The sequence below is a fragment of the Heterocephalus glaber genome, unplaced genomic scaffold (assembly GCF_053883595.1).
Source record: "Heterocephalus glaber isolate CG9 unplaced genomic scaffold, H.glaber_assembly_v1.0 deba00000347, whole genome shotgun sequence".
NCBI classification, from domain to species: Eukaryota; Metazoa; Chordata; class Mammalia; order Rodentia; family Bathyergidae; genus Heterocephalus; species Heterocephalus glaber.
In genome coordinates this window covers 37,350,479-37,371,848 of record NW_028258143.1, presented here as the reverse complement: position 1 = coordinate 37,371,848, position 21,370 = coordinate 37,350,479, and the positions used below count along the sequence as shown (strand labels likewise).

At 40.8% G+C, this 21,370-nt stretch overlaps 2 pseudogenes; both read right to left on the bottom strand.

The window, feature by feature from the left end:
- LOC101717351 (splicing factor 45 pseudogene) overlaps window positions 1-12,688 on the bottom strand; it is a 32,118-nt pseudogene extending 19,430 nt beyond the window's left edge.
- A 24-nt stretch (window positions 12,689-12,712) lies between these two features.
- On the bottom strand, window positions 12,713-17,668 carry LOC101713863 (eukaryotic translation initiation factor 4 gamma 1 pseudogene; annotated as a pseudogene).
- Window positions 17,669-21,370: the final 3,702 nt, after the last annotated feature.

The following is a 21,370-nucleotide window of genomic DNA, read 5'->3' as shown; positions in this document are numbered from 1 at the left end:
TGTGAATACCTGAATATTTTCTAACTGAGTTGGTAAAGTGAATGTTTACAATTACATGGAGACTTATAGAAGTAAAGATTTATAGAATTTTCTCTAATCCAAGTTCACTTATATAACATCTTTATTGAAATTCTCTTACATCAATTGTAAAGCTATAAAACTAGATTTACAAAAATTCCAAGGGTTATGTATTACAAGGCAAAAGCTTTGCATGGGAAACATTCAGACAATCATGTTTCTACTTCAAGGGCTTAGCTTGAGATCTCATTGCATTTTTCCACTAAGTATGAAGATTCCTCAGCATTATTCCTGTGATAGAAACACAAGTTGCAGAATTTTTTGTTTGTTACTCTTCACCTCCACAAGTACAAAGCTTTCACAGACATAGTGTGATTATTTCAAATTCTCTTCACAGTGAGTTCAGACCTTTACATTGCCTCGCCGGTCGGTCGATAAAGGTTCTTGTTTAGCAAACAAAGAGAATGGGGGGGAAAAAAAACAGAGCGGAAAGGCCTAAAATTCAATGGTTCAGAACCCCAATTCTCTGTAAGTTTTTTTTTTTTTAGCATTTAATAAAAGTTGACTTAATAGATTCCTCTTCCACCAAGATTTACGCAGCCAAAGATTAGGTTCAAAATTTTTTTCCCATTGAAAAGTTCATTAGAAGACTTCTAAATATGCCTCCCTGTAGAGATTCAGTTTAAATTTTTCTAGGAACAAAGACACTTCATCAGTCTTGGCCACCTTTTGAACTCACTCACTTCAACACTTCCTCAGTTCAAAAGTACAGAGAAACTGGTGATTAAAAGTGAACTTTCTTTGCATTTTCCTGCCATGTTCCAAACTTTTGCACTTTATTTCATCCTTCTTGCCTTCATACATTTTCATATTTATTCTGTTTTGCTTTTGAATTGCCCACATCTGGGGTGGACCAGATTTTATTGAGTTTAGGTAATACGATGGTGGGGCTTAATGAAACACTGTAATGTTTATAGTCTTGTGTAAAATCTAAGGACAAAAGTAGAATGTACTATTACAATATAGGAACAAGATAGAAATTTTCATAATAATCACAAAAACTAGTCATTGCTCTATAATTTTGTAATATTTAGTCAACTTTTCCTGACCCTCACACCTTTGATTATGTGGATATACTTTTAATATCAACGTTGAACTACCATGCAATGCAGATAGAAGTATAAAATAGACCAAAGAATAACACAGAGTAACTGTTGTGTCAGTTCCGCTTTTTTTACATATAACGTTAATTAAAAAACACATTGACTTTACTTCCAAAATATATCCTGACAGCTCCTTAAATTCACCATTTCTGCTCCGCACCTGCCTACAGTGGTGCCTACAGTGGTGTAAGCTGTCACCAGCTTATTTTGTCTATTATTACTCACTGTTCAAATGCCCAAATTTTTCACTTCTTCAATTCCTGTACGTCGGCAAATTAAACTTTAAAAAATATAAGTTAGATGATATTAGTTTATTGTTTAGGACTGTCTAATTGCTTCCCATTGAATTTGGATTAGATAGAAACCTGTGCTCACGGTGCACATATGCAAAAAGGATCTGGCTTTTGCCTACCACATTTTACTGTCTGTCTCAGCCATACTTCTCTATACTTCTCCACAACTGACTGGCTTCCCACTGTGGTAACCTCGGCTTTAACAATTCTTCCTTCCAGTGTTTGATTGGTGGGCTTCTCATCAAGTTCTTCTCATCTCAGAGAACCCATATATTAATCACACAATCCATATATGTAAGCTCTTCCTGGGCCCCCTGTTTCTTTATGAAAATTTATCTAGAATGATTTGTTAACTTCTTCCTTGTTTACTGTTTGCCTGCCTAAAAGATGAATTGTGAGTTTATGAAAGCAGGGTACTTGTTGACTGCAGTACCCTCAGCCCTGGGACCAATACTTGACAACTTGTAGAAGATCAGGAAATGTGGAATGAATGAATGTCTAAAGAGAATTATTAATTGAAAAAGAGATGAATGGCATCTCCAACTTAGATCATGAGTTGTTTATGAGTTAGCTACAGCAGAATGATTTTCTCAAACAAACCTATTGCTACAAGCATACAAATACTTAAATAACCCATTTATATGTCAGGTTAGTGACCAAAAATTTACTGCAGCCTCTCAGTGAAATGATTCCCAGAGGCTAAATGTGTAGCACATTAAAATAAACATTAAAGAAAAAAATACCTTCTTTGATGCACCTATGACAAAAACCACAAAGGAAATCTATTTTTAGAGTGATGTATCATGTGATTCTTAATTATTATCTCTGCATATGCCAGAGAACAAAAAATGTGTCATGACAGTCTCGTGGGTATCTCTCTTAGGATTTATTGTCTAAGTTGTAACTCAATTTGGCTCACAGAGTTTAATATGAAATATAAAATAATTAGTGGTTCCATACTTACAAATCATTAAGGGAAATCAAATGATAGAAACATGGGGGAGAGAAAGATGAGAAGAAAGGCAGCCTGGTGCCTGATGGTAAATTAATCACCTAGTAGGATGCCTGAGATTTTTGTTCCTTTGAAAATTCCAAATTTCTAATTTTCTTCTATGCACTAATCAAGCAATCTATTTGCTTGACAGACACTACCTTGCTAACTGTGAATACTGAGTGTAATAGTTTAGATCTAAAATGTTCCCCCAAAGACTCCTGCTTTCAGATGTGGAGTTTGGAAGGTAATGTGATCATGGGGGTGCTGTACTCATCAGTGGATTAATCTACTGATAAGCTCACCATTGAATGTGCTGTTAGGAGGTAAGGGCCTCGTCAGAAGAGTGGGGTCACTGGAAGTGTGACCTGGAAGGGTGTAGTCTTGTCCTTGATGCCTCTGTTCTCTTTCTGTTTCCTGACTGGCATGGGTTGAGCAGCTTTCCACTGCCAGGCCCTTTGCCATGTTGTTTCTGCCTTGGAGCCAGCCAATAGCCGACTGAAACTTCTGAAACTGTGAGCCAAATAAATCTCTCTTCCTTTAATTTGTAGGTGTCAGGTATTTTGTCCCAGTGATGGGAAAGTGACTGATATATTGATGGAAACAAAATTCTGTGATTTTAATCTCTTTTAGGTTATTGATAGAAACTTTTTAATTCGTAAGAAATTTTCATACATATAAAACTTAATTTCCACAATCTGAAATCAGGTGATGGTCTCTTGATTGTTCAAATGGTAAAACTTAGACTTAGAGAGATAAAGAGACTTGCTTACACTGAACTAGAACCAAGGTAAAATATGTAAAATCCATTTTTGCGTCTGTGTATAATATTTACATCTTATGCCCATTTGTATCTTGTCTTGCTTGTTGGTAAATAGTCCAGATTAGACTATTCTACTGAAAGAAATAATACTAGTTCAATTATACTTGGCATTAAATATGGTGCCAATAAACTTATTGTCTCCATAAGACCTAAGATTTAGTTTATTAATTGTTATGATTTGGATGTGCTATATCCCCCCAAGTATCATTGTATCGAAGACTTGGTTGTTGAGTTTTGGAGAAGTGATTCAGGGTTTAATTTCATCAGTGGATTAATCCACAGATGGAATCATAATTTTTACGGCATTATTGGGATGTGATGGGACGAGGGCATAGTGAAAGAGTGCATCATTGAGTTCCGACCTTGGGGACTATATGTGGTCCCTACCCCTTTCTTTCAGGCTCCTTTTTTCTTTCATTCAGGTTGCCATGAGCAGCTTTCTTCTGCCACACTTTCCTGACATAACTTTTTTCTAGGCCACAGACCTACAGCAATGAAGTCAGCTGACTATGGACTAAAGCCTGGGTGGTGGTGGTGAGGTACAAAATAAATTTTTTTCTCCTCTAAAATTATTTTCTCAGGTATTTTGTCACAGGGATGGAAATCAGTCTAACATAGTTAATGTAGAGAAAAAATAATAGTTTCAAGTTGTGGACTAACATACATGATGTGATTGTAAAATCTGGCAAATGTTGAAACAATTTTAAATTTATTACAGTAAAAAACACATTGGCTTTAATTCCTCTGAAAATATTTCTCCTTGCTTTGAACACATTTATCACATTGGTCTTGCCACTTTTTGAAGCAGTTCTAGAGATCCTCTTTCACAATTGTGTTTAGTTGTGTGACAGCTACCTCGATGTCCTAGCCATTCTGGCCATTTTGACATTGGGGAAGTGCCAGAAGTTGCACAGAGCAAGACCTGGTGAGTTAAGGTGGATAAGGACACATGGGAATGTTTTCACAAGCCTGCCTTTCTGATGGATGATACTTAACAAGAGCATTCCTTGTATTTTTTATTATACCTCATCAAGAAATTCACAAAAGACGATGTCCTGAACTACTTCACAAAGTGTTATGGTTTGTGTTTAGATATCCCCTCAATGACTCATGCATATATGGTAGGACTTTCTTTTTCAGAGGTAGTTGAATCTGGAATGTGTGATTGTGAGGTTAAGGGAGTGCAATTACTAAACCACTACATGTGAGTGATTAGTTTGGGATTGCCCTAATCCTGGTAGTCTGAATAAGATAAAAGGGGCAGGGACACTGTGTTAAGGTCCTCTTGTTGCTTTGCTACTTTGTGCATGCCATGTTGTTTCTCCTTTGCCATGCCTGCTTGTTATCTCTGCCTTGGATTCAACTGATTATGCACTGAAACCTCTGTGAACTGTAAGCCAAATAAATCCCTTCCCCTCCAACTCTGGGTGTCAGGTATTTTGTCTCAGTAATGAGAAAAGTAATGAACACACAAAGTGACAAGAACAATGAGATACATGTATTCCAAATGGAGGTATTTTGAGGGGGAATAACAGTAATGTATCATTTACTATAATTATTTTAAATTTAAACATTCATTATACATTTTGATCACTTTTGTAATAGACTATTAAGCTTGGGAAGAATTATAGAGGATCTTATTTAACCTTTAATAAATACAGAAGTATCTTCTAACATATCCCTACTATAGGGATATATGAAACTGGGGAGGTCATGTAAAGTGTCTGCCACTTGTGTCTCCTCTAAAGAACTCCATGCAGGTTGCAGTGCTAGTTGATAAATGAGCCCATCATCCTGGTCACAGCTGAGGGTGTTATGATTGGGTAGCTCTTCCAAACTCAGCTATTTGGAGAAACCAATCTGTAAAATGTCCTGTTGAGAGAAATCTAATTGTGATGAAATATTCTAGACTTTGACAGGACAATCCAATAAGATTATTGATTAAGAAGTTTTTAAAGTAAGTCATGGAGAAAAACATAGGACAACAGAAATATCTGAAGGGAAATAACTGAGAAAGAAACTAATAAGGAGACATCATGGGGCAGGAGAAGCCTGGAAGCCCAAGAACCATGAATGGGAGAAGTCATGTGAAGAAAGAAAGGAGGTGAACAAGGGGCAGGAAACTCAGGGGAGACAAAAACAGTGGGGGTCACAAGCATAGCTGATGCTACTAGGTTGACAAAGCACTTCTTTATTATCAAAAATGCTATTGAGTTATAGACATCATTAAATAAAATTTTGAAGACTCGGTTTTCATTAATAATTTTCAGAGTGAACTAGTACTGAGGTAACCAGAAATCGACTTTGTTCTTTGGCGGTTCCTAAGAAACTGTCTCATGTGCTGTTCATTGGCCTTTCACTCATTTTTCACCAGCCTATTTTCTTGTGAATCAGTTTATTAAAATGTTTTCTTTATGGTAAACCTAAACTTAATTCCTTATAACTTGTTAGCCCTGGTCCAGTACGCCAGGAAAACATCACTTAAATCTGAATCATTATCCTTATAACAATAACTATGGGAAGATAATTGCTATATCTTAGAAACCTTCAACCTGTAGCCATATATTTAAACTAATTAAAATGCTTCTCAATCCAGAATTTTCAACTCCATTGTTAATGTCTGGTCCTTCTTTAGTTTGTCAAAGTTGTAGTTAAAGGTTTCATGCAAATGTGCTCCTGAACTTCCAGTGATATAGCCAGTTCATTTCTATTAGGTGCCCTGAGATTGTACTAACTTTGAGCTTTGTCTCTACCTTTTGGTTCATGATAATTCTCCTCTAGAGCATTTTAAAATGAACAGTTGGCCTGAATTTCATTCTTACATAGTAAGACTTTTAGGAGGTTAATGCCGGATTCAAATTTATAACTATTATGTTCAGTCTTAGTGACTTAGACCAGTTTTAGTCTTTTGCTGTCTTTTTGGATCTGTGTTCTGTGGGACATTCACATACTCACAAACGTAGATAAAACACACATGCACACAATACACACACAAACATATTTTTCATCATGTTACATATTTGAAGAGTGATGAGTTAAAGAAAGATGAAAGGGTAAAAGATTTCTCTCTGTGATCCTCAGAGCCCAATCTTTAGAAGAGAGAAATAGTCTAAGATGTTTTCATCAATTATTTACTATAAAACATGCTTTTACATGGTATACATACTTATACATGTTTATACATCATTGGGAATGTAAATTATTACAGTCATTATGGAAATCAGTATGGAGGTTTCTCAAAAACATTAAAAATAGACTACCATGTGACTCAAATATATTACTCTTTGGTATATGCCCAAAGGAAGTAAAGTACTGTAGATATCCCTGCACTTTCATGTTCATTTTGGTACAGTTTACAATAGCCAATATATGGAATCAGTCTCAGTGTCCATTGATAGATGAATGGATGAAGAAAACTTGGAATATATATATATAATATATAATATATATTATAATATATATTTATGAGCATTATTCACCCATAGAAAGGAACAAAATTATGTCATTTGCAAGAAAATGGCTGCAACTGAAAATTTTCATGTTAAGTGAAATAAGCTAGACTCAGAAAGACAAGTATTGCATGTTTCCCCTAATATGTGGGATCTGAAACAAACATGACACGAAAGTAGGAGTCTATTTGACAAGATGAAAGGAATTAGCAGTCCCTTATGTTTATAAATACATGCATATATGAATATATATTACTAATATTTTAAGGAGCACCAGAGTCTTTGTGACTTAGGCATGTCATGAATCTTCGTGAATTGTGGCCTTCTGATCATAATGAGGGATAATACTAATATCAGAAGATTATTGCATAGGTTAAGGAAGATGTTGTATTTGAAGTACCTGGCTTTGTGTTTGACCCATGGAAAGGGCTTAAACAATATATCTTTTCCTCATTATTCTTAAGATTTTCTGTTCACTCTATTTTTTGATATTTTGCTATATTTAGTCATGTTAAGGATAACAAAACATCCATGTTTGTTTTTTTAAAAATAAGCATGAGACATTTTTCTTCTTTGATTTCTTTTTTATCTTTCACAGTATGCACTTTTATTTAGAACTAGTCTTCTATTCAAATTTGAATTGAAGTTCTGCTTTGTCAGCTAGTTTTGCTGAAGTTCATTTTAGCAGCTGTGTCTTGAGAATTCTTGCCAGGCACATTGACCTTGGCTGCCTTTGCCATACCCCGTGAACAGCTCCCCTCTCTGTCCCTTTTCCCACTTCTCTGAGTGTCCTCATGCTGGCCTTAAGAGCTTTTTGGTCTTTCTTTGACTCTGGCAACCCAGTTTCTAACTCAAGGTGATTTTTGTCTGATATTTGCAAAAGATTTTGAGGGTTTTCTTCTTCTCTTCCTATTTTGCCTGTGGTAGAAATTGAAAGAAAAAAAATTTAAATCTGTGAAAGTGAGACGGGCTTAGGAACACACTTGACACTTCTCCATTTTGGTGGTCCTCTATTCATACAGAAGTAGACCACCCCAGGTGTCTGGGGTGGTCTTACTGCCTGATCCAGCTGCCTCTTTCAGCTGTGATGTGCAGAGGCCCAGTAATGAGCAAGGCAGAGGAGGAAGTGAGCTGCTGGGGGGAGAGGATGTGGCCAAGATAGCACACAGCACATTTATTTTAAAATAACAATTCAGCACTTGAAGTACTAGATCCATTTTACTTTATTTTCTTATTATCTTTTCCCTGATAATAATTTGTCTCAGAAAACACTAGGAAGGAAACTCATGTGTTTCAACAGATTTTTTGAAATAATTCTGACCCCACTTTTCCTCTCTTTTGAGAATTGTAGATCCCAGCCTGGGTGTCACTGCCTGGAGAATTTTACACATTCATGTTATCTTCAGCATTTCACCTGCCAGGTGGTGGATGCACATGGATGGAAAATCAGTATCCTTACTCTTTTTTGCCTTGATGTATTCTTTATAACATGAATCTTAAAGAAGGAATATGGGTTGGAATCATAATTTCATTACCATAAATGACATTGCTGTGGTCTCTCTTCCTCCCTTCCCTTTTGGCTTAGGCTTTCAGCAACTTACTTCTTTTTTCGTGATTGGAATATAGAGACATTATTTTCCTTTTGGTCATATAGGGTTTAATAGGATTTAAATCTTTCAGACATTAAATATGCCAGAAACCCACAAGCCGAGAATATACATATGGATGAGATCCCTGAAGAGAAACCTCAAAAAGTTTTACTTTATGATTCTGTTGGTAAAGTCTCTCTTTGTAAGATGTTTTTCATCATGATGACAGGGATAGTACAGTTTTGTAAAAGGGCATAGTGTATAAAAGCTGTAAGAAAAGTAACTTTACTTGTTGAAGCTTTGGGAGTCAGGCATAAGAATCTGTACCAATCACTGATTTTTTTTTCAATTTTTTTCCTAATAATAACTAATGAAAAGATAACTTCATTGATAATATCAGTATAACACATTTAAGAATGTGTACATTGTGTTATAGAGTGTTTTCTTATCTGTCATATACTAACTTCATGCCGAATAGAGACCTGCAACCCACTCTCCTTTTAGTTAAAAGGGCTAGAAAGAGGTGAAATAATTTTATTACTATGTGTTTTAATATGTTATCTAATGCATGCCCTGTAGTCATCTAAAATCATGTTTTTCACCTAGAAATTCAGTCTCAAGGTTTTCAAGGTCAAGTTCATGGCTTACAAGTCTAACAACATATGTATTTATTAACACCATCTTACAGATGAGGAAATGAAGATACAAAGAGTTTAAAAAGAACCTCCTGAGATTAGTCAGTGTTAGGTATAGTCATAAACCTAGATTTTTGAGAAACACAAACCCTTTTTTTACTACACACTCATATTATATTATGTATTATTATATTATATGTGTTATATAACTATTATTTCAAGTTCTTTTATTATTAAATATCTCAAGTAAGTGAGTAATAATAGATAATATCAAGTACTTTTAATCTAGACATAGGAAGCTGATATTTTCTTATATCAGTATCTTGATCAAAGGCATTTTATTAGTTAGAGAAATATTTAGCCTCTGCTATGATTTGTTTCAGGAGGGATCCAGCTTGGTTAATAAATTTTACTCCTCTGTTCGCATGTATAGTATAATAGATATTTGGAGAAGAGATTTGGTTACAGTTGGCAATATAGAAAATGCACTGGACTCTCCATAGATCTCAGGTTTAGAGAAATGGAAATGAGCTCTCTTAAACAGATAAGGGGAAAACGGAGGAAAAAGTAAAAATTTGAAGACCAGGTTTAGAAATACTACTGTCTGACATGGGTTGTAACTTTTGATGAAGTCAAGGACAATCAAAAGGTCTTAGTAACATTGAGAACAAGGATAAGGTCATGAAAGCAATATGCTCAGTGTTTGTGGCTTATGGTGTGATGTTTATGGTTCACACAGGACAGTAGAAGTCTTTAATACCTGTTTTACATTGACTTTTCCACAAGAGAGTTTCACTTTTATACTAAACTGTGTGGAATAATATTGATAAAGAGAAATGGAATTTGAAGGTGGGATAAAATATTAGAAAATATAATTGTGTCACTAAAAATGAGTTTAAGTTTCCTACTGTGGACAACATAAACTCCCGTGTACAGTACCCTAGGGTGCAAATGAAGACAGTGATATGTGAAGAAATTAGAAGGATAGAGGGAAAACATAAGATTAAAAAAGTGAATATAGATTCACATTTCAGTATATGTGCTGTGGAAGCGAGCATAGATTCACATTTTAAAAGGAAGTAAAGAGTTCTATTTTTCCTTTCCAGACTGGTGAGCTTTAAATTAGTTCTGCAGAAGTTTCCAAAATAATTTTTATAGAGCTAATTCATAAAAACCTAGAAGAGGATCCAGTGAGAGTTCATTAAGATTAATTCATAGTAGAGAAACATCTCTTTGTGCTTTAGTGGAAAATACTCCCTGCTGAATGAGCATATTTGATATTCCATGATCAGACTAAATATTGTTTCAGGAAAATTCTGAGGAAATGATGGAGAAGAATGAGTTTAATGTAATGATACATGCCCAGTTAGAAGGCCATCACAGAGGAGGTTCTTAATTCTGCTTCCCAGAATTCTTCCATGTTTATCATTTGTTGTAGGCCAGGTCTACCTGTAGTAAATTCTCCCAGTTTTTTATTATCTGAGAAAGCCTATTTCTCTTTCACCTTTGAAGGATAATTTGACTGGATATAGAATTTCAGGTTGGTAGTTTTTTTCTTTGAACATGTTAAACATTTCACTCTAATTTCTTCTTTGTTGCATGGTTTTTGATACTTATTCTTGTTTTTTTACAGGTAAGTGACCCCCACCCCCAGTTTCCTTCAGGGTTTTCTTTTCATGATGGTTTTTCTACAGTTTGACTATGATACAACTAGTTCACATTAGTTGATTTAGCATACTAGTATGCACTAGTATACTAGTTAATATTTTAATATATCTAAAGTAGTACATATTTGCCCACTTTTAGCCTTGTACAAAAGGAAACATGTTTAGAGAAGAATGTTCACAGGGTAAAGGCATTCAATACAATAGTATATGAGAAACAGCTAAAAGAATGAAAGATGTTTATTCCAAAAATGGGTAGACTTTGGGAAAGGGCATGGAGATGAAATCTGTCTTCAAATGTCTGTCAGGTGGAAGACAGACTAGATTTAGGCCGTGTGTCTCCAAAAGTTCAATCAAGAGCAATGAGTGTGTGAAGGCAGCTTTAGGGCATGAAAGTTGAGCTGTACACAGAACAGAACTCAGAGCAGTTTACAGTGACTGCCCCTGAAGCACCAAACTCACCATTATTCAAAGTTGTTCAAAATGAATAGAAATTTCTGGAGTAGATATTGTAGAGGAGATACAATTATTGGAGTCAGTTTCATAAATTTAACTCAAAGAATCTCTCAACCCTAAGCATATTTGGCTGAATGACGGAGAGTCAGGAATTTTCAGTGGTACTTCTGGAATTTCCATGAAATAACTGTATACTTTATGCCAAATTTTATTTCTGTCTTCATCCCAGGGTGGGGAGGGAGAGAGAGAGAGAGAGAGAGAGAGAGAGAGAGAGGGAGAGAGAGAGGGAGGGAGAGAAAGGAAGAAGAGAAAGGAAGAGAAGAGAAGAGTGAAGCATGTAATTTAACTAGCAATACTAGCTCAGCTGCTGGTAGATTAGTACATGAGTTGAGATCCTCTCACCCTGAAGGGCTATGAACCCCAAGAGAGACAAAAGCAGTTCACCATCCCAGAGAAGTATTAAGCAACTCAAAAGCAAGGTCAGGTTATTTCTTATGATAAATTAAAAAAATTGGTTTTTTTCGCAATTCAACACACAAACATATCTTAGTTATGTATTAATGCCAGGTATAGTGAAGAAAGAACAAAAGGAGGATAAGAAAAATCCAGTAGGTTAAGAAAAATCCAGTAGGACACACAAAAGGTGTTGTTTTTTGTTTACCTAGTCCCCTGAACTATCTCATGCCTTCACTTGCCTCATAGAATTCCACCTCTATGAGGTTTGGGTTTTTTATCTATAAAAGGAGAGTGAGATACTTTTATTCATTCAACCAACATGTATGAAGTGCACACTTGGCAGCACACTGTGCTAGTTTTCTGTGTGTCATGCAAAGTCTCAGTTTCTTACACTCAAGTTTTGAAAGCCCACATCTGATCAGTGACCAGAAGTCCATGATCCTGGGCTTCTAAGAGTTGCACTTGGCTTGAAATATTTTTGGTCAAGTATATCAAGTGAATGAGAGGTGTAGAAGGGCGGGGTACACTGGAGCACACTGTCCGTGCATACTATCGTTATCCAAAAGTCTATGCATGGTGAACATGAAAGGTTAGAGATGAGAAAGGAAGCAAATCGGTGTTGAATTGCTAGCAGTTTCCCCTTAGGGGTGACTGGGGATTCTGATATCTTTCATTCTCTTACTCATTTTCGTTTTCTCTTGGGATTTTGGATGGAAGAAGAGCCAAGTTACTTCTTTTTTTTTTTTTTTTTAAATTGAATTCATGTTTAATAATTACAGGCACTGTGCCCCCACTTCCCCCTGCCCAGGCAGCAGCAGGGGTGGTGCAGGGGCTGGGGCATATGCCCCCAGCAGCGAGGACGGCAGTCCCAAGAGTGATTTTCAGAAAATAAAAAAGGACCTCAGGGGCAGGGCTTAGTGGCCCCCCTCAAGACACACCAAATTTCAAGACTTTATATATAATATATCTCTGTGCCCCCGGGGAAGGAGAGGGAAACCTGGCAGCATCCTGGAGGGGGCCCCAGGCAGCCCCAAGCCATCCTACCTCTTCAGCCACTTTATTAGCTCAGATTCATCGGGCTACAGGCACCTGCTGCCACCGCCGCCTCCGCTGCCGCCGCCCCCTGCAGTCCAGGCGGCTGGCCGGGCCATTGGGGTCCACGGGGCTCATGTCCCCAGCCCCACCCTCCCTCAGTTGTGGTCAGACTCCTCCACCTCAGCCTCCCGAAGCCAGTTGAAGAAGGCTGTGACAGATTTAAGGCCCACGCCCTTGCCCAGCTGCACAGCGGGGTCCTTGCTGCTCTCCCAGCTGTAGAATGCTTCCTCCTTCACCATGTCCTCATCATACAGCTCATCGAAGAACATCCGAAGCAGGTTGGGGGGCTGCTCTAAGGTCACCACAAGGGCCTGGAGGGCATAGAGCGCTGGTAGCTCCTTCTGTTCATCACACAGATACTTCTGTAACAGTGGTGCTCACGCTTTCAGCACGGCAACATCCACTCGGAGAAGAGTCTCAAAGATAACTGCAGAATAGCAGACAGGTGTCATGAGGGCTCGAACTAATGTGTTGGATGCTATCTGCTGCTCACTCAGATTGGCTTCTCTCCAGTCGAACACCCACTGATTACTGTTGCCCTCCTGCAGCAGCTTCTCCTTCTGCTTGCTCAGCTCCTCTAAGGGGACTGCCCTCTGCCCAGGGGCACCCGACTCCTCTCCCAGAGTATACTACACCTTCTGCTCAGCAACGAATGCATTAACATCTTGGCCTTCAGGTCGAAACTCCTTCCAGCTGAGTTCAGCCTCTCGCCATAGCATTCCTACCTTTTTGGGACCCATGCTTTTGCACAGGAGCCCCAGGATCTCCAATAAGAGGGAAGTAGCTTTGCCCAAAGGTCTCAGAGGCTTTGTAATCTCCCTGAACAGTTCTTCCATGGGCACCCCACCTTCCTGAGGTACGGGTGTTACCAGTTCTGCCAGATAAAGCCACACATGGGGGATGTCAATCTCCATGTCCTCCACCAATTCCAGGATTTCGTACAGCCCTCGGTAGTACTGGGCGGTGGAGAGGTGCCCGGCACACAGCAGCCTGTGGAGCAGCTTCCCCATGCGCTCTCGAGCGATGGTGCTGTGCTCCAGCGTGGACTCGACGCCGTGCCGCACAAAGATGAAGAGCAGGGAGGGCGAGGCCAGCTCCTGTACACACTGCACTGCTTCCTTCATGTCGTTGAGATGGAGATACTCCTCAATGATGGCCTTGGACTTCTTCTCCAGCTCCTCCTCAGAGAGTGCAGCCTTCAGGGGGCTCACTGGGGGGAGGGTGGCTTCCTGCTTCACAGTGTCCTGGCCCCTGTCGCTATCTTCCGTGAGGCTCGAGGCCTTGTGCAATCCCTCAGGCTGGGAAGGCCGCTCTCTACTCCGCTCTTCCACTTCTTTGCTGAAGCTTCGCTTGGTGGCAGGTGTCCGTGCACGATCTGATCGGTCCCCACGGTTGCCACCCCGTTCGCTCTGCTCTACTCAGTCTCCCCGGTCCCCAGCTTTCTCACTCCTGTCTGTTATCTGTGCTCTCCATAGGTACTGCCTGTTGAAGAGCTGCGAAGTGATTCAAGGTACTAGTAGCTGGACGAGCAGGTTCTGATGCTGCATCGGAGAGCTTGGCTCCTGAGCCCTCACTGCTACCTTTGCCCCAGATCAGTCGCCCTCCTGGTGCAAAGAGCTGATTGTTGGAATCAGTGGAGCCAGGCTTTGTGATCTTGGTGAGTGGTGAGGTGTCAATGGGGTGGCTGTCTTTGCTGATGGGGACTGTGTTCCAGCCACCGTCGTCCACAAGTGGGAGGCCACGACTAATGGGTGTCCCTGGAGGGCCTCCCCGACTCTTGTCGGTGCCCTTGGCCATGAGCTGCTGCACTTTGATATGTTCACGATGCTCCTCCATCTGGGCCTCCTTGTGGATCTGATCAATGGTCTTGGGACCCTGATCTCCGTGGCGTGGTACCCAATTGCTCTGTCGCAGATCCAGCACATCCTGCAGCATAAAGTGGATGCGGGATGACATCTTCTTTTCTTTAATGATTTTTTCCATCTGGTTGAAATACTGATCCATTCGTGGCTTGGCTTTTGCAAAGTCCAGATCTTTGCCAATGGAGGTGAGCAGGCGGCAGGGGCATTCCAGGGACTCCTCGTCATGGTTCTTTAGTAGTTTGACCACAGAGTCATGCATAATCGCCTCGGTTAACATCTTGAGCTTGAACAACTCGCCAATAAACTTGATGTTCCCTAAAGAGCGCCATCAGGCCGTGTCCCGAGCCTCTTCTAACTCTTCCTTCAGGTGGCCCCGCTCCTCCGCCATAGCAGCTTCATCCATTTCTTTTTGCTCTTTCTCAAAAACTTCATCATCATCTTTGTCTTTCTCAAATTCCTTCTGACATCAATTCAACAACAGTTTTTACAAGTTAACAGTCACCGTTGGCTTTTCTGTAGTGGGCACTTTCAGCACCATGAGGCAGTGGCACATGTTGGCGTAGGCCACAGAGAAGTTGGGCTCTGAAATGGCCTTCTCGAAGATGAGGTCAATGACTCCTTTCAGGCATTCCTCAGTGTCAATGGCCAGCTGTGTCACTTGCTTCATCAGCTGCTGGAACACGTGGGGTGTGAGCTTATTCAGGATGGAGCGCACCCTGTGGAGTAGGTCCTGGGTCTTGGTGCCATCAGCATCCTCTTCTCCTCGTTCCTTATCAGCCGCTGTCCGCTTGCTGCTGGGTTTCCAGGCCTTCTTTGCTTTATTCAGTTTTATATCTTCAGTCATTAACATTGTCTCAATGATCTTGCGTGGTTCTTTTCGGGGGCCCTGCTGAGAGTGCCTGGGTCCCAAGCCAGCCAGCCCTCGGGGCAGCTCCCCACCTGGTCCACCCCTTGGGGGCCCATGAATTCTAGGGGCTAGTCGGCCAAGGTTGGCAAAGGATGCAGTGAAGTCTGGACCACAGTTTATGCTGGGTAGTCTTGAGGGATCCAGCAGCCGCAGCGGTGTCTTATTGGCCTCGTCCAGCACCATGTCAGTGATATGGGGCAACCTTTCGACTTCTGCAAACTGGCAAAGATGAACTGAAAGCCAAGCAGGAACTCTTGGTCGTAATGCTTTTTCTCCTCCAGGTTTAGTGTCTTCCACTGATCTGACTTATAGTCGTACTTCTGTTCCCCAGGCTGAATGTTCTCAGAATTCTGGATTTTGTCCTCTTTGGAGTCCCAGGTCTCCTCTGCTTCCTCAGGCCATGGGGCCACGCTGGTGCCCTCAGACTCTGGGCCTGGGTTGTTGCCTATGGGAGGGTGATTCTCTGCCTCTGGTACTGCTGGGTTTGCCTCTTTGAAGGCATCTAGGAGGTCTCCCACAGCCTCCTTCTTATGTAGCTCCTTAATTTTCCATCTCCTCTTTGGCACAGATACTGCCACTTGGGTGGTTGCTGCCGCCTCCAAGGGGGGGAGGGACAAGTGGGCTGGGACAGGTGTGCTCTCTGAAGAGAGATCTTCTCTACCCTTCTCATTCTCAGCTTCAGCTTCTCTTCCTTTTTCCTCTTCCTCCTCCTCTTCCTCCTCTTCTTCCATTTCCTCCTCCTGAGGAGAAGCAGCTGGAGGAGTCACAGGTGGAGTGGCAGAGAGGATGGCAGAGGAAGCCACTGACACAGTAACCTCTTTAGCCTGCTCCTCTGGCTCACTGACTGGGCTCAAGTCCACAGCTGGTGGCAAGGGGGCTCCACTGAGCAGTTCCTCTGGTTGGGCAACTGGAGCAACGGGCTTGGGGGATTCTAAAGGGCAAGCCACAGGCAGAACAGGGGCAACCTCTGGGCTTGACTCCACCTCTGGCTCCAGCTCCTCAGATGGCACTATGCCATTAGCCTCAGGAACTTCTACCTTGTGAGATTCCAGGGGGGCAGGAATCTGGAGCGCACTGGAAGAGAACTCAGATTCTGGAATTGGTTTGCTAGGTGTCACTTCTACTTCCAGTATGGGTTTGGCAAGAGGAGTGGGTTCTGGAGAGAGGCAGTATGGCTCCTCAGTTTCATGAGAGATGGGAGTTGATTCTTCTACAGACATTTGTATCATCCCCATTGGCATAGTGTCCCCAGGAAGAGAGAGGCCTCCAAGATTAGGCTCAGACCCTGGTTCCAAGATTGGGGGTGGTGATGGGGTTGGAGATAGTGATGAAGGCTGGGCCTCTGAAGGGCTGTGCTCTGGGCCAGGCAATCCTGGCCAGCTCCCAACGAGTGCTCCTGAGCCTGGTCATCTGGCCAGACAATGACAGCAACCTGGGGCATCTCCCCATTAGCTTGAGGCTCCAGACCGCCTCCCGTCTGGGGAGGGGTGGGTGTGGAGGCAGTTCAGGGCCCAGACATGATCTTCTCCTTGATATCTTTCCCTCCTTGGTTGGGATCTCGAATTTGGATAGTTTTACGTTTCCTCTTAGGAGCAATCTGGAGTGGCTAGTTCATCAAAACCGGGACGGGGGCCATGCCAGCAGGAAACTGCTGCACACCTTGGGCTGGTTAGTAGGTGCCAGTGTAGGTCCCAAACTCAGTAGGGCTTGCACCAGGATAGAAGCTTGGGGTTCCTGACTGCACAGGGTACTGCTGTGTCAGGACAACATATGTGGAACACCCCTGTCCAGGGATGTAGTAGGCCCCCTGGGAGGCTGAGTAGGAGATCTGGGAAGGGATCGTCATTACTTGGCATCCAGCAGGGTAGACATGGGCAGCTGGGCCAGGGTGGGCAGGGGCTGCACTCTGCACTCGGGAGGCTGCACTGCTGGGAGGCTGGGCCAGGCTAGGGTAGAAGTGCTGGCGGGGCTGGGAAGGCGTGTTCATTTGTGTCGCTTGTGGTGTACTGAACACCACCGGTGCAGTCTGCCCCGGGGGAAATGCTGGCTGCGGGAGTCCAGGGGATGGGGTGGGCAGGGGGGCCTGTGGGCTGTGGAGTTTTGTTCATTTCATTTGGTACCACATCAGGGTCCCCCCAGCACCCTCTCTGTTAAGAGTAAGTCCACGGTGCAGCCTACAGGTTCTGGGCATCCGAGGGCCTTCAGTCTCCTTCAGTCTGCGCGGCCAAGCCCCACGCAGCCGCACAGACGTAGTCCACAACCATTTCCGGCCGAGTTACTTCTTAAAACTGGTTACAGAAGCCTGCCCTAGACATGAGTTTTATTCTCAGCGGTAAAACTTCATGAGAACACAGCCTGGAAGATTCTAGCCATTAAACTACATCTCTTACTGTGGATGGCAAAAACTAGGTGCAATCTTTAGCCTTTCTGGTGCACAGTAGTTATTTCTCTCAAAGTTGAAATTTTATAGAGGTTGCACTAGACATCTCCACCCTGTGTGTCTTCCTAAACCTGGCACTTAGAAAGATGGGTGGTTTCATCAGGCAGCTCATATTTTGTAAAGAAATAGAAGAAATATCTTTACATGCATGTATCCATGAACACCAGACTAAAGAGCTGTTAACAGTGGGAAATCAGAATTTGATTTTTATAAAAGAAGGAGCAGAGACACACATAAACACACACACACAGACACACACACACACACACACATCTATGTGGATACATGATGACAGAATGCATTCGAAAGATGTTCAGTGACTGTCATAGAAGTTACCTTTCTCCCTGCCAGGGCCATTATTAAATAGATGAGTACTACAGGAAACTTGGTCCCTAATTTTGAAGTATTCCATATGATTTGGTTATACAGTGAAGTTTGCTATAATTTTTTTTATAAAGTACAGATTTATGTTTAGGGCTAGTGGCTCTGGTTCAAATTCTGGCTCCATCCCTTACCATCTAATTAACCTTGGCAATGTGTTTCCTGTGCCTTAATCTTCTCATCTATAACATAATGAGAAGCACAGTACCTGCCTCAAAAGTTTGTTGTAAAGAATAAAGGGCTGAGTTCAGTCCCCAGTACCAAAAAAACTAAAAAACAATAAAAGGAATAAAGGGCTGTTATATGAAAACTTTTTAGCCAATGATTGGCACAGAGTAAATGCTGACTATGTGATTATTATTATTATTAATACTGCTATCACAGACATTTAATTTTCCCAAGGCTTTAAGTTCTTTATTACTGTTACTGTTATTATCAGTATTATTATTATTATTTGTTCATCTAGGAGAATTGGTACATATATACCCTATATCTTAATCCTTTTTACTTCCCCATTGCTCCCTCCTGTCTCCTTCATATGCCCAATCCCCTTCCCATTTTAAGTGAAATTAATAATTACTTAATTTCTTTCTTTCAAGAAGGTTGCTGCCTCTTAATTTTTTTAAAAAAGTTTTTATTAATTTTATTGGTACATTTAAGGTATACAATATAATGACATTCATCATTGGAAATTTGCATGTTTACATAATCCATCTTGGTTCTTATTTTTTCCCCATTCCCCTGCCCTCCCTTAAACCCCTCTACTCTTCCCTATCTACAAACAATTTTTTTCCATTTTTTTCTTTTTCTCATATTAATTCCATTCCCTTCTTTCTTTTCCCCTACCCCTCCCACTTCCCTTTCCCCTTTGCACCTTTTCTTTCTGTTTCACTTTATCGATTACACCTTTTAGACCTTATTTACACTTTCAGTTTCTCACACTAGAGAAACTATTTGGTATTTATATGTGTGTCCTATTTATTTCACTTGAGTATCACCTCAATGTGCATCCATTTAGCTATAAATGTCTCTAGTTTCTCATTCTTTATGGCCAAGTAACACTCCATTTTATTAAAAAACCCCACATTTTTAGCTGGGGATTTACCTCAGTGGTTCTTCTGCCTGGCTCACAAGCCCAAGGTCCTGAGTTTGATCACCGGTACCAAAAAAAAAAAAAAAACCCATCACATTTTTTTTATCCAGTTTCCAGTTGATGGGCAATTGGGTTGTTTCCAAGTTTTGTCTATCATGAATTGTGCTGCTATGAACATGGGTGCACATATATCACTGTGGTATGATTCTTTTAATTCTTTGGGGAAGATCCCCAGCAGTGGAATAGCGGGGTCAAATGGGACTTCCAGTCCTAGTTCTTTGAGGTATCTCCATACTGATTTCCACAGTGATTGCACCAGTCAAAACTCTGACCAGCAGTGGAGTAGGGTTTCTCTTTCCCCACAGCCCTGCCAGCATTTATTATTGGTTGATTTCATGTTATTGATTGTTATTGGTTGATAGCAGCCATTCTTTCTGAGGTGAGGTAGAATCTCAATATTGTTTTCATTTGCATCTTTCAAGTGAACAGTGCTGTTGAATATTTTTTCATATGTTTCTTTGCTATTTATACTTCTTTGTCTGAGAAATGTCTGTTCATTCCAGATGTCCATTTTTGGATTGGGTCTTTAAATTTGGGAGGTCTGATTTTTTTAAGTTCTTTATAGATTCTAGATAGTAGACCTTTGTCTGAGGGACAGCTGGTGAAAATTTTCCCCCATATTGTGGGTTATCTCTTCACACTGCTGAACCCCAAATTTTCCAGCACCATTTATTAAAGAGGCTATCTTTCCTCCAGTGAGGGTGTTTGGCTCCTTTGTCGAAGATGAGATGGCTGAGTGTGTCTGGCATTGTTTCTGCATCTTCTGATCTGTTCCACTGGTCCTCAGGTCTGTTTCTTTGCCAGTACCATGCTATTTTTATCATAGTAGCTTTGTACCATAGTTGCAGGTTGGGCATTGTGATACCCCCTGCCATGTCTCTGTTGCCTAGAATTGCTTTTGCAATTCTAGGTCTCTTCTTGTTCCAAATGAATTTTTGGATTGTTTTCTCCAGGTCTGGAAAGTATGCTGCTGGGATTTCAATTGGGATTGCACTGAATCTATATAGCAGTTTTGGAAGTATGGCTATTTTCACTATATTAATCCTTCCTACCCAGGAGCAGGGGATGTCTGTCCATTTTCTGATATCATCTTCAATCTCTCTTTTCAGAGAAGAGGTCTTTGATTTCTTTCATTAGGTTGATTTTTAGGTATTTCAGATTTTTGGATGCTATTGTGAAAGGAATTACTTGCCCTATTTCTCTCTCAGTGAGTCTGTCATTGGTGTAGAGGAAAGCTATTGATTTTTGTGCGTTGACCTTGTAACCAGCTACTTGACTGAATTTGGTTATTAAGTCTAGAAGACTTTTGGTGGAGTTCTTGGGGTCTTCTATATACAGTATCATGTCATCTGCAAATAATGACAATTGGACTTCTTCATTTCCTATTTTTAATCCTTTTATTTCTTTCTCTTGTCTAATTGCCATGGCTAATGTTTCCAGAACTATATTGAGTAAGAGTGGTGATAGTGGACATCCTTGTCTTGTTCCTGATTTGAGTGTGAAGGATTTCAGTTTTTGACGATTTAGTATGATATTGGCTGTTGGTTTTTCATAGATGGCTTTTATCAGTTTGAGGTAGAGACCATCTATTCCAATGTTTTGTAGGGTTTTTATCATAAATGCATGTTGGATTTTGTCAAATGCTTTTTCTGCATCTATGGAGATAATCATATGGTTTTTGTCCTCGGCTCTGTTAATATAGTGTATTACATTGATTGATTTTCATATATTGAACCATCCCTGCATCCCTGGGGTGAATCCCACTTGATCAGGGTGTATGATCTTCTGCATTCTATTTGTCATTATCTTATTAAGGATTTTTGCATCTATGTTCATTAGTGAGATTGGCCTATAGTTCTTCTTTTCAGTTGGGTCTTTCTCTGCTTTGGGAATCAAGGTGATGCTTGCTTCCAGGAATGAATTTGGGAGTATTGCTTCCCTTTCAATTTCACTGAAGAGTTTAAACAGTAGTGGCAGCAGTTCCTCTCTAAATGT